Source organism: Panthera onca, chromosome B3 (assembly GCF_046562875.1).
Source record: "Panthera onca isolate mPanOnc1 chromosome B3, mPanOnc1 haplotype 2, whole genome shotgun sequence".
NCBI classification, from domain to species: Eukaryota; Metazoa; Chordata; class Mammalia; order Carnivora; family Felidae; genus Panthera; species Panthera onca.
The window spans coordinates 873,984-889,142 of record NC_138344.1 but is presented as its reverse complement, the minus strand read 5'-3'; the positions used below and the strand labels follow the sequence as shown (position 1 = coordinate 889,142).

The 15,159-nt window shown below is 54.8% G+C and overlaps 1 long non-coding RNA gene across 2 annotated transcripts; it reads left to right on the top strand.

Annotated features, from left to right (window-relative positions):
- Positions 1-9,829: 9,829 nt before the first annotated feature.
- Positions 9,830-13,638, top strand: LOC132668575 (uncharacterized). Of its 2 annotated transcripts, none has more exons than XR_009605632.3 (4): positions 9,830-9,933; positions 11,549-11,658; positions 12,198-12,298; positions 12,464-13,638. It is a non-coding gene; the product is annotated as an uncharacterized LOC132668575 (long non-coding RNA). The 2 variants fall into 2 exon arrangements; XR_009605633.3 differs by having other exon boundaries at positions 9,832-9,916.
- Positions 13,639-15,159: the final 1,521 nt, after the last annotated feature.

Genomic DNA, 15,159 nt, shown 5'->3' with positions numbered 1-15,159 from the left:
GTGGGGTGGGGATCAGCAGGAGGCAGGTGGGCCCAGAGCCTCAGGATCTTTCCTCACACTCGGGAGGGAAGGAGAGACCCACTCACAGAACCGAAACAGGCCTGAGCTGGCCGCGGCCGCCCCGCCCCCCGGGTCCCCACGGCAGCCCTCGTCCCCACACAGGATGAAAGCAGGAGCGGCCGTTCCCAGGGGCCCTGGCGATCAGCCCCATCCACACACTCAGAGAAACACGATGGAAATGAGCCTCCTCCTGAAAGGTATGTTCAACGTTTGTCTTTTTAAATTTTGAAAAGTATTTCCAGTTCCAAAACAAACTCTCTTGTTTATAGTTTTCAACTTTTTAAACGCGAGATACAGAAGAACACTCACTCAAACCCAAATCTAACACCTTTGCTGATCCCGACGCTTCGTTGGGTCTGTGAAGTGTATGCCTGAGCCCTGAGCCCACCGCCCCAGCCCCCCGCCCCAGCCATAACAACTGCTAAAGTCCTTCTGTCTGCCCTCCAGACCTTCATCTGGGTCCCAGTAAACATGCAGTGACATGTGCGGTCAATCAGTCAGGTCAAAGCATCCCGGGGGGTTTTGTTATGTTGGGATCGCAACGATATGCATGTTAAATAAGGAACAAATTGTAGAGTTTTAAAACAGGAATACAGAGCCGGTCCCCCCCCCCCCCACCCCACACCCCGGGGCGGCAGGCAGCCAGGGGCCGAGGCTGTGACTCAGTGTGACCACTGACCCAGTCAGGCCGGAAATGTCAGGAGCGCATCAGAGGGACGTGGCTCATCGATGTGGCATCGGCGCCTGCCTCGGGGGAGCTCCGAGAAGTGCTCTGAACGGAGCCGACAGACCCATTCGATGCCAGTTCCGGCCACACCTCACAGAGCTGGCGGCCCAGCCCACGGCCGTTGGGGTCCGTGCAGGGTGCCACAGCACAGGGCAACTTCCCCGAACCATCACGGTAAATGCCAATCGCGGAACACCGACTCCATGCCAGGCAGTAACCCACTGAACCCCCACAGCACCCCGTGACACAGCCAGTGTTGACCCCACTTAGAGACGGGGAAACTGAGGCTCGGAGGACCAGCTGCCCAGGGAGAGCGCCCGCATTCTGCTCCCGCCCCCTGCGGTCGGGAGGCACAGGCCCCTTCACTCCGCAGGAAGGAAGATACCACCTCCCCTCTCGACAGATCGGAAACCCAGCCCCAGGGAGGTCCAAATCCACATCCTCCCACGCTGAGAGGGCCTACCCTCCCCACCCCCAAGCCCAGCGTGGGGGTGGTGCGGGGAAATGCAGAGAAGGGCTGGTTGCATAACGCCCCTCGTTCTCCGCCAAAAGCCGCGAACACCCACTTTCCCCATTCACGAATCCGGGCAGTGAGAGGTGGGAGCCGGGGAAGGATATTTAAAAAAACTGTCTTCAGTCAGGGAATTTCACAGTATAATTATGTAGCGAGGCACCAAATTAGCAGAAAGAGGGGCCGTCAGCTGCGGCAGCCGCACACCCCTGCCCACGTCCCCAGCTCACGGCCGGCCGGCTGGCGGCCTCCCCGGGGACTCGGCCGCTGGATCCGGACACACCAGCCCCGCTGCCGGCCACGTGGTGCTGGAAGGGTCCCCGGAGGCCGTGACCCCCACGCCCACACCTCCCAGTCGGGGACACTGAGGCCCCAGAAGAGGGGTTCTGTGCCACAAATCCCGCGGCCCCCGGTGCCGTGCCCACAGACCCGCCCAGCCTCCCTGCAGCCCAGAGACAGAAACAGACCGTGCTGGGGCTTCCAGAGTCCAAAGCAAAGGCATGCACTCGCGCTGCATTGTTGCCATGGTTATGGATAACAAGGGCTACGCTAAAGCACGGCAAATTAGCTAATAACCAGAGAGAGACTCCAACGGAGGCACGTTCCACACGAGCAAATTGCTTCCCTAATCTGGTGGCAATCTGGACCCCGGTGGCAGGGCAAGCGGCAGTGAGTGGGGGTGCGGCGCGGGCGATTATGGCGGAGGTGAGAGCTGGCAGCTCGTGCCGCTCCCAGGCTGCCCCCTCCCCACCCCCTCCCTCCATCACCACACAGGAGGCAGGAAAATGGAAGGTGTCTCAGGCCGGCAGGGAAGGGGGCCGGTGGCTGGGCTCTCTCCAGGACCCTCGGGGCGGTGGCCCCTGGCCCTCGGCAGGATGGGTCGCTGGTTCTGGGTGAGACCTGGGGGAAGTGAGGCGCTGACTGATTGGTCCCTGGAAGAATTTCCTCTGAGTCCTCACGCCCCGACTTCCCTGGCTCCTGCCCTTGCCGTGGCACTCGTTTCTCCTCCCTGTACCCAGAATCTCCGTCTCTGCAACAGGACCTTTCAGGTCCTCCCCCCAGGAAGAGGAGAGCTGCTCCCCTCCTCCTCCCCCCACCTCCCGCCCCCGAGGCTGGACAGTCCTATTGGCTGGTTTGGACCCGTGGAATGCGTTGCCCTGAGTACTGAAGTCCTTTGTGACCCATGAGACTCGTATCTCCTGCCAGCATCTGTGGACCACAACGGCTAACTACCTACCAGTGAGTTGGGTAAAATCATGTTCCAGATCTAATACAAACCAACCACGCTCCCAACCTCAGGACCACTGCAGCCTCTGTTCCCTGCGCCTGGAACACTTTTCCCTCTGCAGTCCCCAGGGCTTGCTCTCAAACTTTTTAGATCTGTGTTACTCCTGGTCCTCCAAGGACCAGAGAGATCAGCCATGCAAGGCTTTCATTAGGGGAAATGTCCTCACGAAAGGAAGTGAGGATGAGCAGGGGGAGGCCAGGGTTGTGGTCTGGTGGTTGCGGAAGTCTGACCCCACGGAAGGAGAGAAGAGACGAGGCATCATGGAAACGTCCTAGGGTTCTGTACAGGCTGCGGAAGTTTTGGCAAAACCCCTGAGCCAAAGCTTGCCGACGAGGGGTCAGGTCTCGCTGGGGAGGTCGAAGTTGGCAGGAAGCAGCTTTGGGAGATGTAACTTTCCAATGACTCCCCTCCAGCATCCCTACCAACCTCCCCTGCTTTGTGCCTTTTTGATTGTGCTTATCGTTCACAGATTTCATAAGTTACTTGCTTACTTACCAATTTTCCTATCCTTTGCCATGAAAAGGTAAGCTTCATGGCATGGGAATTTCTTTTCCAGAAATGAAGAGATTTAATATTCAAACCACCCAGACAAAATGTCATGGCAAATTTGATTAAAAAAAAAAAAAAAAAAAAAAAAAAAAAAACCAAGAGGAAGTAAAATTGACACTGGGGGAAAGCAGGGGCGAATGGAGAGAAGGGGAAGCCAAAGGCACGGAGCATGCTTGGGTGGGCGGGGTGGGGGGGTCACCACCGCTCCAGCCAGAGACAGATCGTAACACACAGACAGGAACGGTCCACACCAGCTTCAGTCTGTCCGGAAGCCAGAGAGACGTGTGGTGTGGGAAGTTTTGTCTGTTTTGTTCACTGTTATATCCTCGGGACATGGAATAGTGTCTGGTAGTCAAATAAAATATTAGAAGGAACGAAGGAGAGAGGGAAGGAGAGAGGGAAGGAAAGAGGGAAGAGAGGGAAGGAGGGAAGGAAAGAGGGAAGGAAGGGAGGGAGGAAGGGAGGATGGGAGGAAGGAAGGAAAGAAGGAAGGAAGCGAGCAGAGGGAGGCAGGGAGGGAGTGAGGGAGCAGAGGGAGGAGGGAAGGGAGGAAGGAAGGAAGGAAGGAAGGAAGGAAGGAAGGGAGGAAGGGAGGAAGGGAGGGAGGAAGGGAGGAAGGGAGGGAGGGAGGAAGGGAGGGAGGGAGGAAGGGAGGAAAGAAGGGAGGGAGGGAGGAATGGAAGGAGGGAAGGAGGAAGGAAGGAAGGAAGAAGGAAGGAAGGGAGGAAGGGAGGGAGGAAGGGAGGAAAGAAGGGAGGGAGGAATGGAAGGAGGGAAGGAGGAAGGAAGGAAGGAAGAAGGAAGGAAGGAAAGAAGGAAGGAAGGAAGGGAGGGAAGGAAGGAAGGGGAGGAAGGAAAGAAGGAAGGAAGGGAGGGAGGGAGGAATGGAAGGAAGGAAGGAAGGAAGGAAGGAAGGAAGGAAGGAAGGAAGAAGGAAGGAAAGAAGGAAGGGGGAAGAAGTAAAGAAGGAAGGAAAGAAGGAAGGAAGGAAGGGGAGGAAGGAAGGAAGGAAGGAAGTTAGGAAGGAAGGAAGGGAGGAAGGAAGGGGAGGAAGGAATGGAAGGAGGGAAGGAGGAAGGAAGGAAGGAAGGAAGGAAAGAAGGAAGGAAGGAAACAAGAAAATAAATGTTCCCTGATAGGTAAAGGGCCACTTTCAACTTCTGCAAGCCCCATGTTATGGACGGAACATTTGTGTCCCCCAAAAGGCATATGTCAAAGCTCCCGACGGAATGTGGACGTGTGGCCGTGGGAAGGGAAGTAGGGTTAGACGAGGTCCGAGGGCGGAGACCCCCGTGAGGCACCCGGGAGCGTGCTTACGCTCTTGTCTGCACACGCACGAGGAAGGCCGTGCGAGCACACCTCTCGAAGGTGGTCCCCTGCAAGGCTGGAGTAGAGCCTCACTAGAAACGAATCAGCCAGCACCTTGGACTTGGCCTGCCTCGCGTCCACAGCTGTGAGGACTGTCTACTGTGAAAGCCGCCCAGCCGGCCGTTTAGTCACGGCAGCCCGGGTTGACCGGGGCACCCCGAGCCCCTGCCAGGCCATGGACGGAGGGAGCATCAGTCAATTTTTCAGGCCACTCTCAAGTAGACGTTTTCTTCTCCGTAAGCCTGTGTGTTGACAGGAAGTGGGAACGCCTTTCTGGCGCCGCTGCTAATTCACAAGGAGACGGGGAAATTGCACATTGGTGGCAGGTGGCGGCAGGCACGGATGAGGAGGGAAGGGGGACAGTGTCCTCTGGCCAAGCCTCTAAGATCCCACCCACTCAAATTTCCTCTCAAATTCCTGGACGTTCTGGGGCCGCAGTGCCCTGATGACAGAGGTGGGGGGTGGGCAGTGGGCTGTGGTCTGGGGCGGGCTTCCCTACCTTGTTGCTATGGCAACAGACGCAGCTGCAGGGGCCCCCCCTGTCACTGCCCGCAGGGCTGCGTCCCATGGCGTCTGAGCAGGGCTGTCGGGCTGGGGAAGGAGGAAGCAAACGTGGAAAGGCCCCGTGGAGCCTCGGGGGACTCAGGGCGGCAGGTGGCAAGCGGGCTGCAGACTCGCCCTCCTGGACGCCAGGTCCCTGGGTGTGCGCACGGGCCCCGGTGCCGCCCTCTTCCGGTGGAAGGGACCGCTGGGGACCTGGAGGTACCAGGACCCCCACCTGGGCGAGCGCTGCTGTGCTCAGATTCTCACAAGGTGCTTCCCCCAGGCTCCACCCACCATTGTCGCCACAGCCCCTGCTTCCGCCAGAAACTGGGGACTTGGCTTAGACAGGAGGCCCATCTCCCAGACCTGGTAGTCGATCCGCGTCCGCCTCTAAGCCGCGGGCGGAGTCGGGGTGCCCCGCTCCCCTGTCTGCTGCCCCGTGTGCCGCCCTCGTGACCCGCTCTGGCCCCAGGACGTGGCATCACTCCCAGACCTGCCCGCACGGGCTCCCGGCTCTGCGGCCATTCGCGGGGCCCGAGGCTTCAGTGGGCTCTTCTCCGTCCTGACCCCCGGCCCCCTCCAGCCCCCCTCCCACCCTGCGGCCCCCTGTCCCGAGCCGTCCGCCTTCTCTCCACGTGAATTGTCACAGCAGCCTCCCGGCCAGCCCCTGCCGCCACTTTGTCTGCGGCTGGGGCCTGGCGCGGTTTGGGCTCAGGGTCTCCCGCCTTGTTTCAAGAGCATGACCCCTGGCCCGACCCTCCCCCAGCAAGGCTCACAGCCTATTGGGACTCTGTAGACAGAGCGCAGGGGTGGGGGTGGCGGGTCATTGGGAGGGTAGGAGCAGCGTCCCTGTGGCCCTCCCCATCCTCCTCCTTCCCATCTCCGCCACCACCGCTTGTACCCGAAACCCCCCGCCCCCAGGCCAACACGACGAGCCCCCCCCACAGGCTAACACCAGCAAAGGCTTGCAGAACCCTCATGCCGGGGGTGCCCACGGGGCGGCTCGGCCCCGGCCAGGCCCCCTGTCCCGCTGCTACAGGCCATCCTAGTATCTTCAGCAGTGACACTGCCGTGGCCATAGTGACGGAAACCGGTGCGCAGAACCTGTCACCCGCTTGTGATCTCGGGCAGGCCTCGGGGCGAGGTAGGGCAAGTCCAGGTGTGATCCGCTCAGCAGTTCACAGTCTCACACACGCAGGTCCTTCCTTCTCTCTTTCTGCCACCCCCAGCTGGCCGTGGCTCGCGCCCCGTCACAGCCCCAAAACGTCTGTCACGGTTGCGGACGTCCCTTGCGCACCTGCAAACACGCAGCCTCGGAGAAGGGCTCCGCGCCGGCCACCCTCGAGCCAGGATTGCCCGGCCAATCTTCCCGCCACATCTCATTGGCTGGTACGGTGCCCCACCCCCGTCCCTAAGCCAATCACTGGCAAGGGGCGTGGACCTACGTGATTGGCTAACGTAATAGCCATGCCCCCGGAACTAGAGCAGGGCCCAGTTCCCCTCCTGCTGGGGTCTGCAAGGGGGAAGCAGGGGGTGGCCTCGAGCAGGCAATCACCCCGCTCTCTGCCCCGGTATTTGTGCTTAAATGGACCCGAACACATGTGGTCAGTTCCCCTCCAAGGACAGGCCAGGACTGAGGGCTGCGGTCTAGAAGGCAAGGAGCCGTGGCCAGCAGACACTGAGGACATTATGCTGAACCAGGAAATGATGCACACAGAATAGTGGCATCGGCGGTGGGAACAGAAAAGAGAAGACACGTGCGAGAGAAATGTCAGCCTTAGAATCAGCGAGTCTTGGCAAGTCCTCGGGCGCAAGGGACGTAGGGCAAGGGGGCCGAACATGACCGTGGCGTGCTCCAGCCAGGGCACTTTGGGGCGTGCTGAAGCCGTAGGTGTTGACAGGGCGGGACATGTTTATTCTGGATGCTGGGGAGGGGGAGCTGCGCGCACACAGCACTCGAGGTCTTCAAGGCCTTGTCTGGCTGGTTCATGGGGTTTGTTTCTCCCAGCGACCCAGCAAGGCAGGCACGGTGGGGCAGGTAATGGCATTCCCATTTTACAGATGAAGTCGATGGCACCTGTTGGTATCATGGGCCTCGGGTCCTCGGGGTGACAGAGCCTGGAACTGGGACAAAACCTAGGCCCCTGAACTGAGGAGGTCAGGCTGATCCAGGCTGGGATCTCTTTGATTTCTGCACTCATCTTTGCCCAGACTGCACCTGCCTCCGTTTTCTGGCTTCAGAAGTTGAAATCTCTGCTTCCTGTGTGGTTTTTACCAGAGATGTTCTTATTGGTCAGTTTCAGAGGCACCAACTTCCTTCTGGCATATTTACCGATATTTCTGAAGCATAATAATAGGAAATCGTTATTATTGTCTCTGAGTGGGGAAGGACTTTGTAAGACGGCAAACTTAGAAGCTGTGAAAGAAAGAAAAAGAGAAGGAAGGGTGGGGGGGGAGGGAGGAAGGAGGGAAGGGAGGAGGGAGGGAAGGAAGGAGGGAGTGTGGAGGGAGGGAAGGGGAGGATGAAACTAATAAATTGGGCTCTGTAGAAGTAAATACTGCAAAGCCACCAAAAACAAGGTCAAAATGCAGTCTAGGAAAAATACAGTATTTGCAGTCCATATCGCACAGGGCTAGTTATCCTAATAGATAAAGAGCTCTACAAATCAATCTGAAAAAAAAAAAAACCAACAAGCAAATAAGAAAGAGGGCAAGGGATATGAACACAGATTTCAGAGAAGAAAATACAAATGTTTCTTGAACCTGTGAAAATATACACAACCTCAAGTTAATTTTTTTTAATGTTTATTTATTTTTGAGAGAGAGACAGACACAGTGTGAGCAGGGGAGGGGCAGAGAGAGAGGGAGACACAGAATCCGAAGCAGGCTCCAGGCTCCGAGCTGTCAGCACAGAGCCTGACGCGGGGCTCGAACCCACTGACCGCGAGATCGTGACCCGAGCCAAAGTCGATGCTTAACCTCCTGAGCCACCCAGGCGCCCCTAGTTCAGGCAGAATTCAATTCCTTGCAGCTATGTGACTAAGAGCCCCTGCCTCAGCTGGGGGCCACTCTGAGTTTCCAGGGGAGAGGGTTTTTTTGAAAATAAATCATGGAAATAAGCATACAGAGCAAGGAACTAACCCTGAAGGCACATCTGACCATGTACCGGATGGATCCTGGATGGATCCTGGGGATGCTCCAACTCCCCATATGTGATTCCAGGACCCCCTCCTCACGGGGCCCCATGTCACCAACAGGCTCACCTCCTGCCTCCAGCTCTACCTACCAGCCAGCCCGACAACCCTCACCGCTCCTGCTGTACCCCTCCCCGAGAGATGACGGTCACCCTACGCCCTCCACTTTCTTTCACAGGCTTTTATTCATCTCGTAAGCTCAGTCCGGCGCTCAGCTCTCCTATGAAGACTCTACCAGCCCCAGGGCTAGTCCCACCCCCTCTCCTGGTCACTCTGGGCACTTGGGACAACATCACCAGCTTCCGCCCGGTGTTGGGCACCCACTGTGATGCCAAACCCTGTGCTTCACCCTAGCTTCTGTTAAAATCCGTCCTCGAAAACACTATCCATCTTTTAAAAAAAGAGAAATAGACACTTACAGTCACTGCCTACACCAGATGGCAGAGCTAGGGACGGACCCAGGATTCAAACCCAGGACTTGCCCCTTCCCACAGCTGCAGGTTCCATTACAATTCCTCCCCCTCTAGGCCAGTGCATCTGAAACTCTTCTAGACGTTGGCCTTTGGCAAGAAACACATTTTGCATTAAAGTCTAGTCCTTACCTACAAACAGTTCAGGAAACAATATCCTTTCTACTTTCAGTGCCCTCTGGTCTTTTCTGTTTTCTTTCATTTTCTTTTAAGTTTGTTTATTTTTTGAGAGAGAGAGAGAGAGAGAGCACGTGCAAGGGGCAGAAAGAGAATCCCAAACAGGCTCCGTGTCGTCAGCTTGGGGCCTAACATGGGGCCGGATCCCAGGAACTGCAAGCCCATGGCCCGAGCTGAAATCAAGAGCCAGACGTCCGACTGAGCTACCTAGGTGCTCCTTATTTCATTTTCTTAAGTGCCGGCTGTGATCCCCCGAGCTGATTCCGTGGTCCGCTGACGGTGGCGGCTCTGACTTTGTCTTACTTATTTATTTGTTTGTTTTTAAATTAAAGTTAGGTAACACACAGTGTAGTCTTGGCTTCAGGGGTAGAACCCAGTGATCCATCACTTAGACATGGCACCCAGTGCTCATCCCAACACGGGCCCTCCTCAGTGCCCATCGCCCATCTAGCCCGTCCCCCACCTACCTGCCACCAGCACCCCTCCGACGGTTCTCTGTATTTAAGAGTCTCATGGTTTGCCTCCCTCTCTGTTTTTATCTTAATTTCCCTTCCCGTCCCCTGTGTTCATCTGTTTTGTTTCTCCAATTCCACATATGAGTGAAGTCATATGATCTTTGTCTTTCTCTAATTTCCCTTAGCATCATACCCTCCAGTTCCATCCACATTGTTGCAAATGGCAAGATTTCATTTTTTTTTTTTCCATCAGTGAGTAGTATCCCGTTGTATATATACCACATCATCAGTCAACGGACATCTGGGCTCTTTCCATGATTTGGCTATTGTCGACGGCGCTGCTGTAAACGTTGGGGTGCACGTGCCCCTTCAAAGCAGCATTTTTTTAACTCTTTAGATAAATTCTTAGTAGTGCAATTGCTGGGTCATAGGGTAGTTCTATTTTTAGTTTTTTGAGGAACCTCCATATTGTCTTCCAGAACGGCTGCACCAGTTTGCGTTCCCACCAACAATGCAAAAGGGATCCTCTCTCTCCGCATCCTCGCCAACATCTGTTGCTGCCTGAGTTGTTCATGTGAGCCATTCTGACAGGTGCGAGGTGGTATCTCACGGTGGGTTTGATTTGTATTCCCCTGATGATGAGTGATGTTGGGCGTTTTTTCATGTGTCGCTCGGCCATCTGGATGTCTTCTTTGGAGAAGTGTCTATTCATGTCTTCGGCCCATTTCTTCACTGGATTATTTGTTTTTTGGGTGTTGAGTTTGATAAGTTCTTTATAGATTTTGGATACTAACCCTTTATCCAATACGTCATTTGCAAGTATTTTTTCTCCCATTCCAACAGCTGCCTTTTAGTTTTGTTGACTGTTCCCTTTGCTGTGCAGAAGTCTGAGTTTTAAACACCGCTCTGAACAGACAGCTCCTGTTTTCACAGGCCTCGCACAGAGCCCAGCACACAGTAGGTGCTCAGTAAATCCCCAGGCTGACTTCCACTGAGTCAGGGCTCTGCCCTGGCCTAGGGAATAACTGATTCCCTGAACCGGTAGAGAAGACCCTGGGGCCCAGAAGCCCTAGTGGTGAATCCCATCCCCCAGGGTCAAGTTCGAAATCAGCAGGAGCTTCAGATGAAAAGGTGGAACTGACTCCACCCACAAGATCATTGTCAATCCAAAGCAGCAGCCCTATTCGAGGCCCTCCGGCCCCACAGTAGGGGTCAGGGGCCTGCCCTGGTGGCCACACAGCCCTGGCCTGGGGAGTGGCCCAGGACGAGGGCACACACACAGACACTGACAGTGTCCTGTGCCGTCCCCATGGGCGGTGGCCCCTGCCAGCCAGGCGGTGACTGACAGGTGAATTTCATCGGCCCTGGATTCCTCCTCCAACCAAACACAGTCCAAGAAGCTGGATTCTAAATTTAGCACCAAACTCCGGGAAACTGGTGCAGCCGTGGGCAGCACAGTGGGCAGTGAGGTCACTGCTCTGTTTCCCCCTCTGCTGGGACTGTCCTCATGCTCAAAAACCCACCGCTGACACCCGGGGCCCAGGCTGGCAGACCAGTGTCTTAAAGCCCTTCTCTGAAAACTGCCACTCTGAGGGAGGGACGTGTGGCAGGTGACAACCCCGAGGAGTCTCTGCCCCCTTGGCCGCACCACTGCCCTGACTCAGCAGCCCTCCCGCTGCCCCTGCCCCGGGGTGGGGGGGGGGGGGGGGGAGGGGAGCCGGGCCTCCACCCCAGTCTGTCTCCGTGTCCTGGGGCTGCTGGGGGTCCTGGGGCAGGGGTGGGCTGACCCCTGCCGCGTCATCAGGCCGAGAAGCCTTTTCACCCGCCGGTGGGTGCCGGGCACACAGGCAGCTCTTGAACCACAGCCTGTAATCAGGGCTCACGCAGGGCGGCACCATCTGCCGGCCCCCCTCTTTGGTGTGGGGCCTGCATTCGACCCCCTCGGTTTCTGTGTCTTCCAGGCCAGGTCTGTATCCAGCTCCAGGAGAGGCCCCATCGAGGCTGGAAATAGCATGGACTGACACAGCTCTCAGTCCTTTGGTTTGCAGCTGGGGTGACCTCCTCCTCCCTCTGGAACTTGCCCAATGTCAAGAGTGAAAGTATTGCATCTTGGGAACACCTTCGGTCCCAGAAAAACAGGATAGCTGGTCACAGTTCTGGCTTACAGGGTCCAGCTGGGTCTCACTCTCCCCTACTTTCCTTCCAGCCCCCTCCCCCGTGGCCTGCTCTGTGGGATTCAAGGCCCGGCATCGGACGCAAATAAACAACCTTCCAGAGACTGCTTAATCAGCCCCACATTGTGAAGGTTAAAACCCGGTAAGATAGACAGATGATTAGATAGATAGATAGATAGATAGATAGACAGACAGATAGACGGAAGGTGGGTAGAAAATTGAATGGCTAAATGGATGGATGGATGGGTGGATGGATAGATGTCCACAGACACCGGGTGGGAAAGTGTTAGCCGCACGGAGGCGTGAGCACTGAGTGACGTGTGCACGTGCACAGGCATAGAGGCAGAAGTCGTGACATACTAGATGGTTCTGCTGTTACTCGATGAGGGTCACAAATTGCTCACGTGTGAAACGGCCGTGGCAGGAGCAGCTCCTGAGATGCTCAGAATCACAAGTTCAGGCGGAATGAATCTAGGCTGATGGTGACTTTCTTTGGTGGGGATGTTGATTGGGAGACAGCATGAGGGAGTCTGTGGCCCCGTTCTATGTCTTGATGTAGGTGGTGTTTACACGGGTATGCACATATGTGAAGCTTCACCGAGCCACACACACAAGATGTGCACACTTGGCTGCCATATGTGGTAATCTGACAAAATGTTAAATTTCTTCTTGATGTGACAGGAGACCCAGAAAAGCTACCTGACGTCCCCTCTGCCATCAGCGTGGTTGGTGTAGGACCTCGTGTAACTTATTGGGACCACCGTGACCACATCCACAAATGGGTGAGCCTTGCCCGGGATCAAGGTGCACACGACCCCCTCGTCCCCAAATTCCCTAGACATTTGTTTCAAAACAAACAAGGAGGAGGAGGCAGCTCCAGGGAAGGTCTAGTAGGAGCTGACGTATGGTCCGGTCCCGCCCCCCCCCCCCACCCCCGCCGTGTGGAGTGTCTGTGCTTGCATTTCCAGCCACTGTCCTTCGGGCAAGGATGACTGTGGCTTCGTGTCTACACCCCGTGTACCTGTGAAGGCACTTCGGAAAGGCTGTAATACCACTCGGGACAAACGGAAGCTGTCAGCGCCGCAAGGAGTATGGCCAGCACCTGCCTTATAACTCGGGAGAAGGGGGGGATGAGAATCCCCGCGGTTTGTGGGCTCGCGGGATGTGGGGCCGCGCACCACCTCATTTCTCCCGCCTGGAATAATCCACAGGCACTAAAAGCGAGATACACGCATGCACTTGGAGAGCTGGTGCATTTTTGTCCCGCTGATTTGCGCTTTCTCATTTTTTACCATATACACCAAACAAATACTACAGACATTTAAAAATGAAAATGTATGATTTTCAAGGAAGCTCTTCTCTCTGGGGGAAGGGGCGGCTGTTCCGAAGGCGGGGATCAGCCGAGCGTAGCCCGGCGGTCTGAAATGAATGCAAAGGTAGGCAGAGAACGCACCTGCCGAGTCACGCGGGGACTGTGACTGCCCCCACGGCCAGGTGTTTGATTTCAACTTTGGCGAACAGAAAACAGGCTTGGTTGGAGACAGGGAGACTGGGCTTCGGGCTCTGGAAATGGGAAAAGTAACAGCGCTATTAGACCCCGTTGCCGTAGCAACAGCACAGCAAAGCTATTTTGTGGTTAACTCGTGAGAGACAAGTCGGCACAAGGATTAATGTCAAGTTACGGCGCAATTTGGGCCGTGGGTATTTAACCTCCGTCCCCCACAGTCCTCTGAGCACACCCAGCGTGTTCCCAGCGAGCTCCGAATGTGCCCTCTCTCTCCTGGTCCAGAAACTGTACGTGAGCTAGCGAGGGTGCAGTATTCGGGAATGGTCCCTCGAACCGTGCTTGCAAACCCCACTGAGGACCCCCCTGGGGACTCGGCTAAGCTGCAGAGGCTGACTCAAAGGCAGGTGTGCGGTGAGGCCCGAGATGCTGCATTTCGAACAAGCTCCAGATGATGTCCGTGCTGCCGGTCCAGGGACCACACTTTGAGTAGCAAAGCCCTAGCCTAGACTTCACGCTGGAAGAAACCAGAACATACATTTTTGTTCCCTGCTGTCCCTCCCAGGCCCAGCAGGAGGAGGCTCAGGACACGCTTTGTGAATAAACAAACAAAAGGATGAACAGATGACAGATGGGGGCTGCATTCATTCATATATCGATACGCCGGTCATTTAATTTAGAATGGTACGTGCCCGTGGTAGAAGGCTAACACATTACAAAAGAAGCAAGTCTTTCTTCTTGTCTGTACTTCTGGTCACCTGCTAATAGGTTCTTTATCTTCCAGGAATTATTATCGCTAGATCTCTTTTTTCTTGACGCGAGTGGGAACAGACCGCGGGCACTGCTCAATGTCTTGTGGGGTTTTCCTTTTTAACATATGTACTGGGCATTGTTCCATATCTGCACGTGGAGATTCCTCTCAACAGCCGTGTAGTATCCCATTCCAAACACATATAACTTCCCCCCTCCCTTTGCTGGACATTTCTGATTTTACACGTATTGGCACTTCGAACCGGGCTGCAGTAAACACTCTTGCATATTTGTGTTTGCACGTGAAAGCTAGGTGTTGGGTTAACCCCTAGATGTGCGGGAGCAAAGCGAAAGAGTGGGATTATGGTTATGATGCTACGTAATGTTTCCTCGCCCCCAAAAGAAGCTGTACCGGTCTGGCTCTCTCTCTGGTATTTTATAACAATGTCTATTTCCCTAGACTTTTAGCTACTGTCCATTGTCTCGACTTTATCATAAGTGAAGAAAGAGTACTTGTTTTCATTTGATTCGCTAAATAGGAATGAGAGTCTGCATGCTTTCACGTGTTTCTGTGCATTATATTAACTAGCGAAACGCTATTCCATTTAGGAAAGTTATTGATTTTTGTGTATCGATTGGAAACCAGCAGCTGGATTCTCTTATTGCTTCTACCAGTGTTTTTCAGTCGATTCCTTGGGTTTTCTAGTTACATAAGCATCCTTCCATGTATCATGAAAAAAGAACAATTTTGACTCTTTCCTTAAAATTTTTACACCGCTATGTCTTTTCTTATGGTTGAGCAGCCCAGGAAAACTACCCACGTCTTATTCTGGAGTCACTCTCGTCAACCGGTTTACGTCATTAAGAATCATGCTGACTTCTGGCTTGAGGTATAGTTTTGTCCTGTTGAGGAAATACCTGTGTTTGTAGGCGTTTCCTCAATTTCTATTTCATGAAAACTCTGTAAAATCAAGAGTGATAATAAATGAAGTGTAAGGAAACGTGACCCTGTACTGGACCATCTCTAACTTCTGTGATGAGTCCCATTAGTGGAACTGTCTTCCTTGTCATCGTTTCTACTTGTTAGTATTTTATCAGGATTTTGTATCGATCTTTGTACGTGAAGTTTACCTCTACAATTCTTTTTCACGGCTCATCGGATCTGAATCCTTATCACGTTGGCATTAGCTCAATGTGAAATGTCCTCTAATGCCCTTTAAGGAGTTGGGGGTCCTCCTTTCCTCCAAGTTTCATGGAACTGACACTTTGTTTGAAAGGCACAGTCAAGTCTCAAACGCCCAGCAGTGGGCAGCGAGGAATGAGTGGATGTGGGATGAGATGCTACGAGGCTATTGAAGAGTCCACTCGGGCAGGCCGCTTCCTCCATGG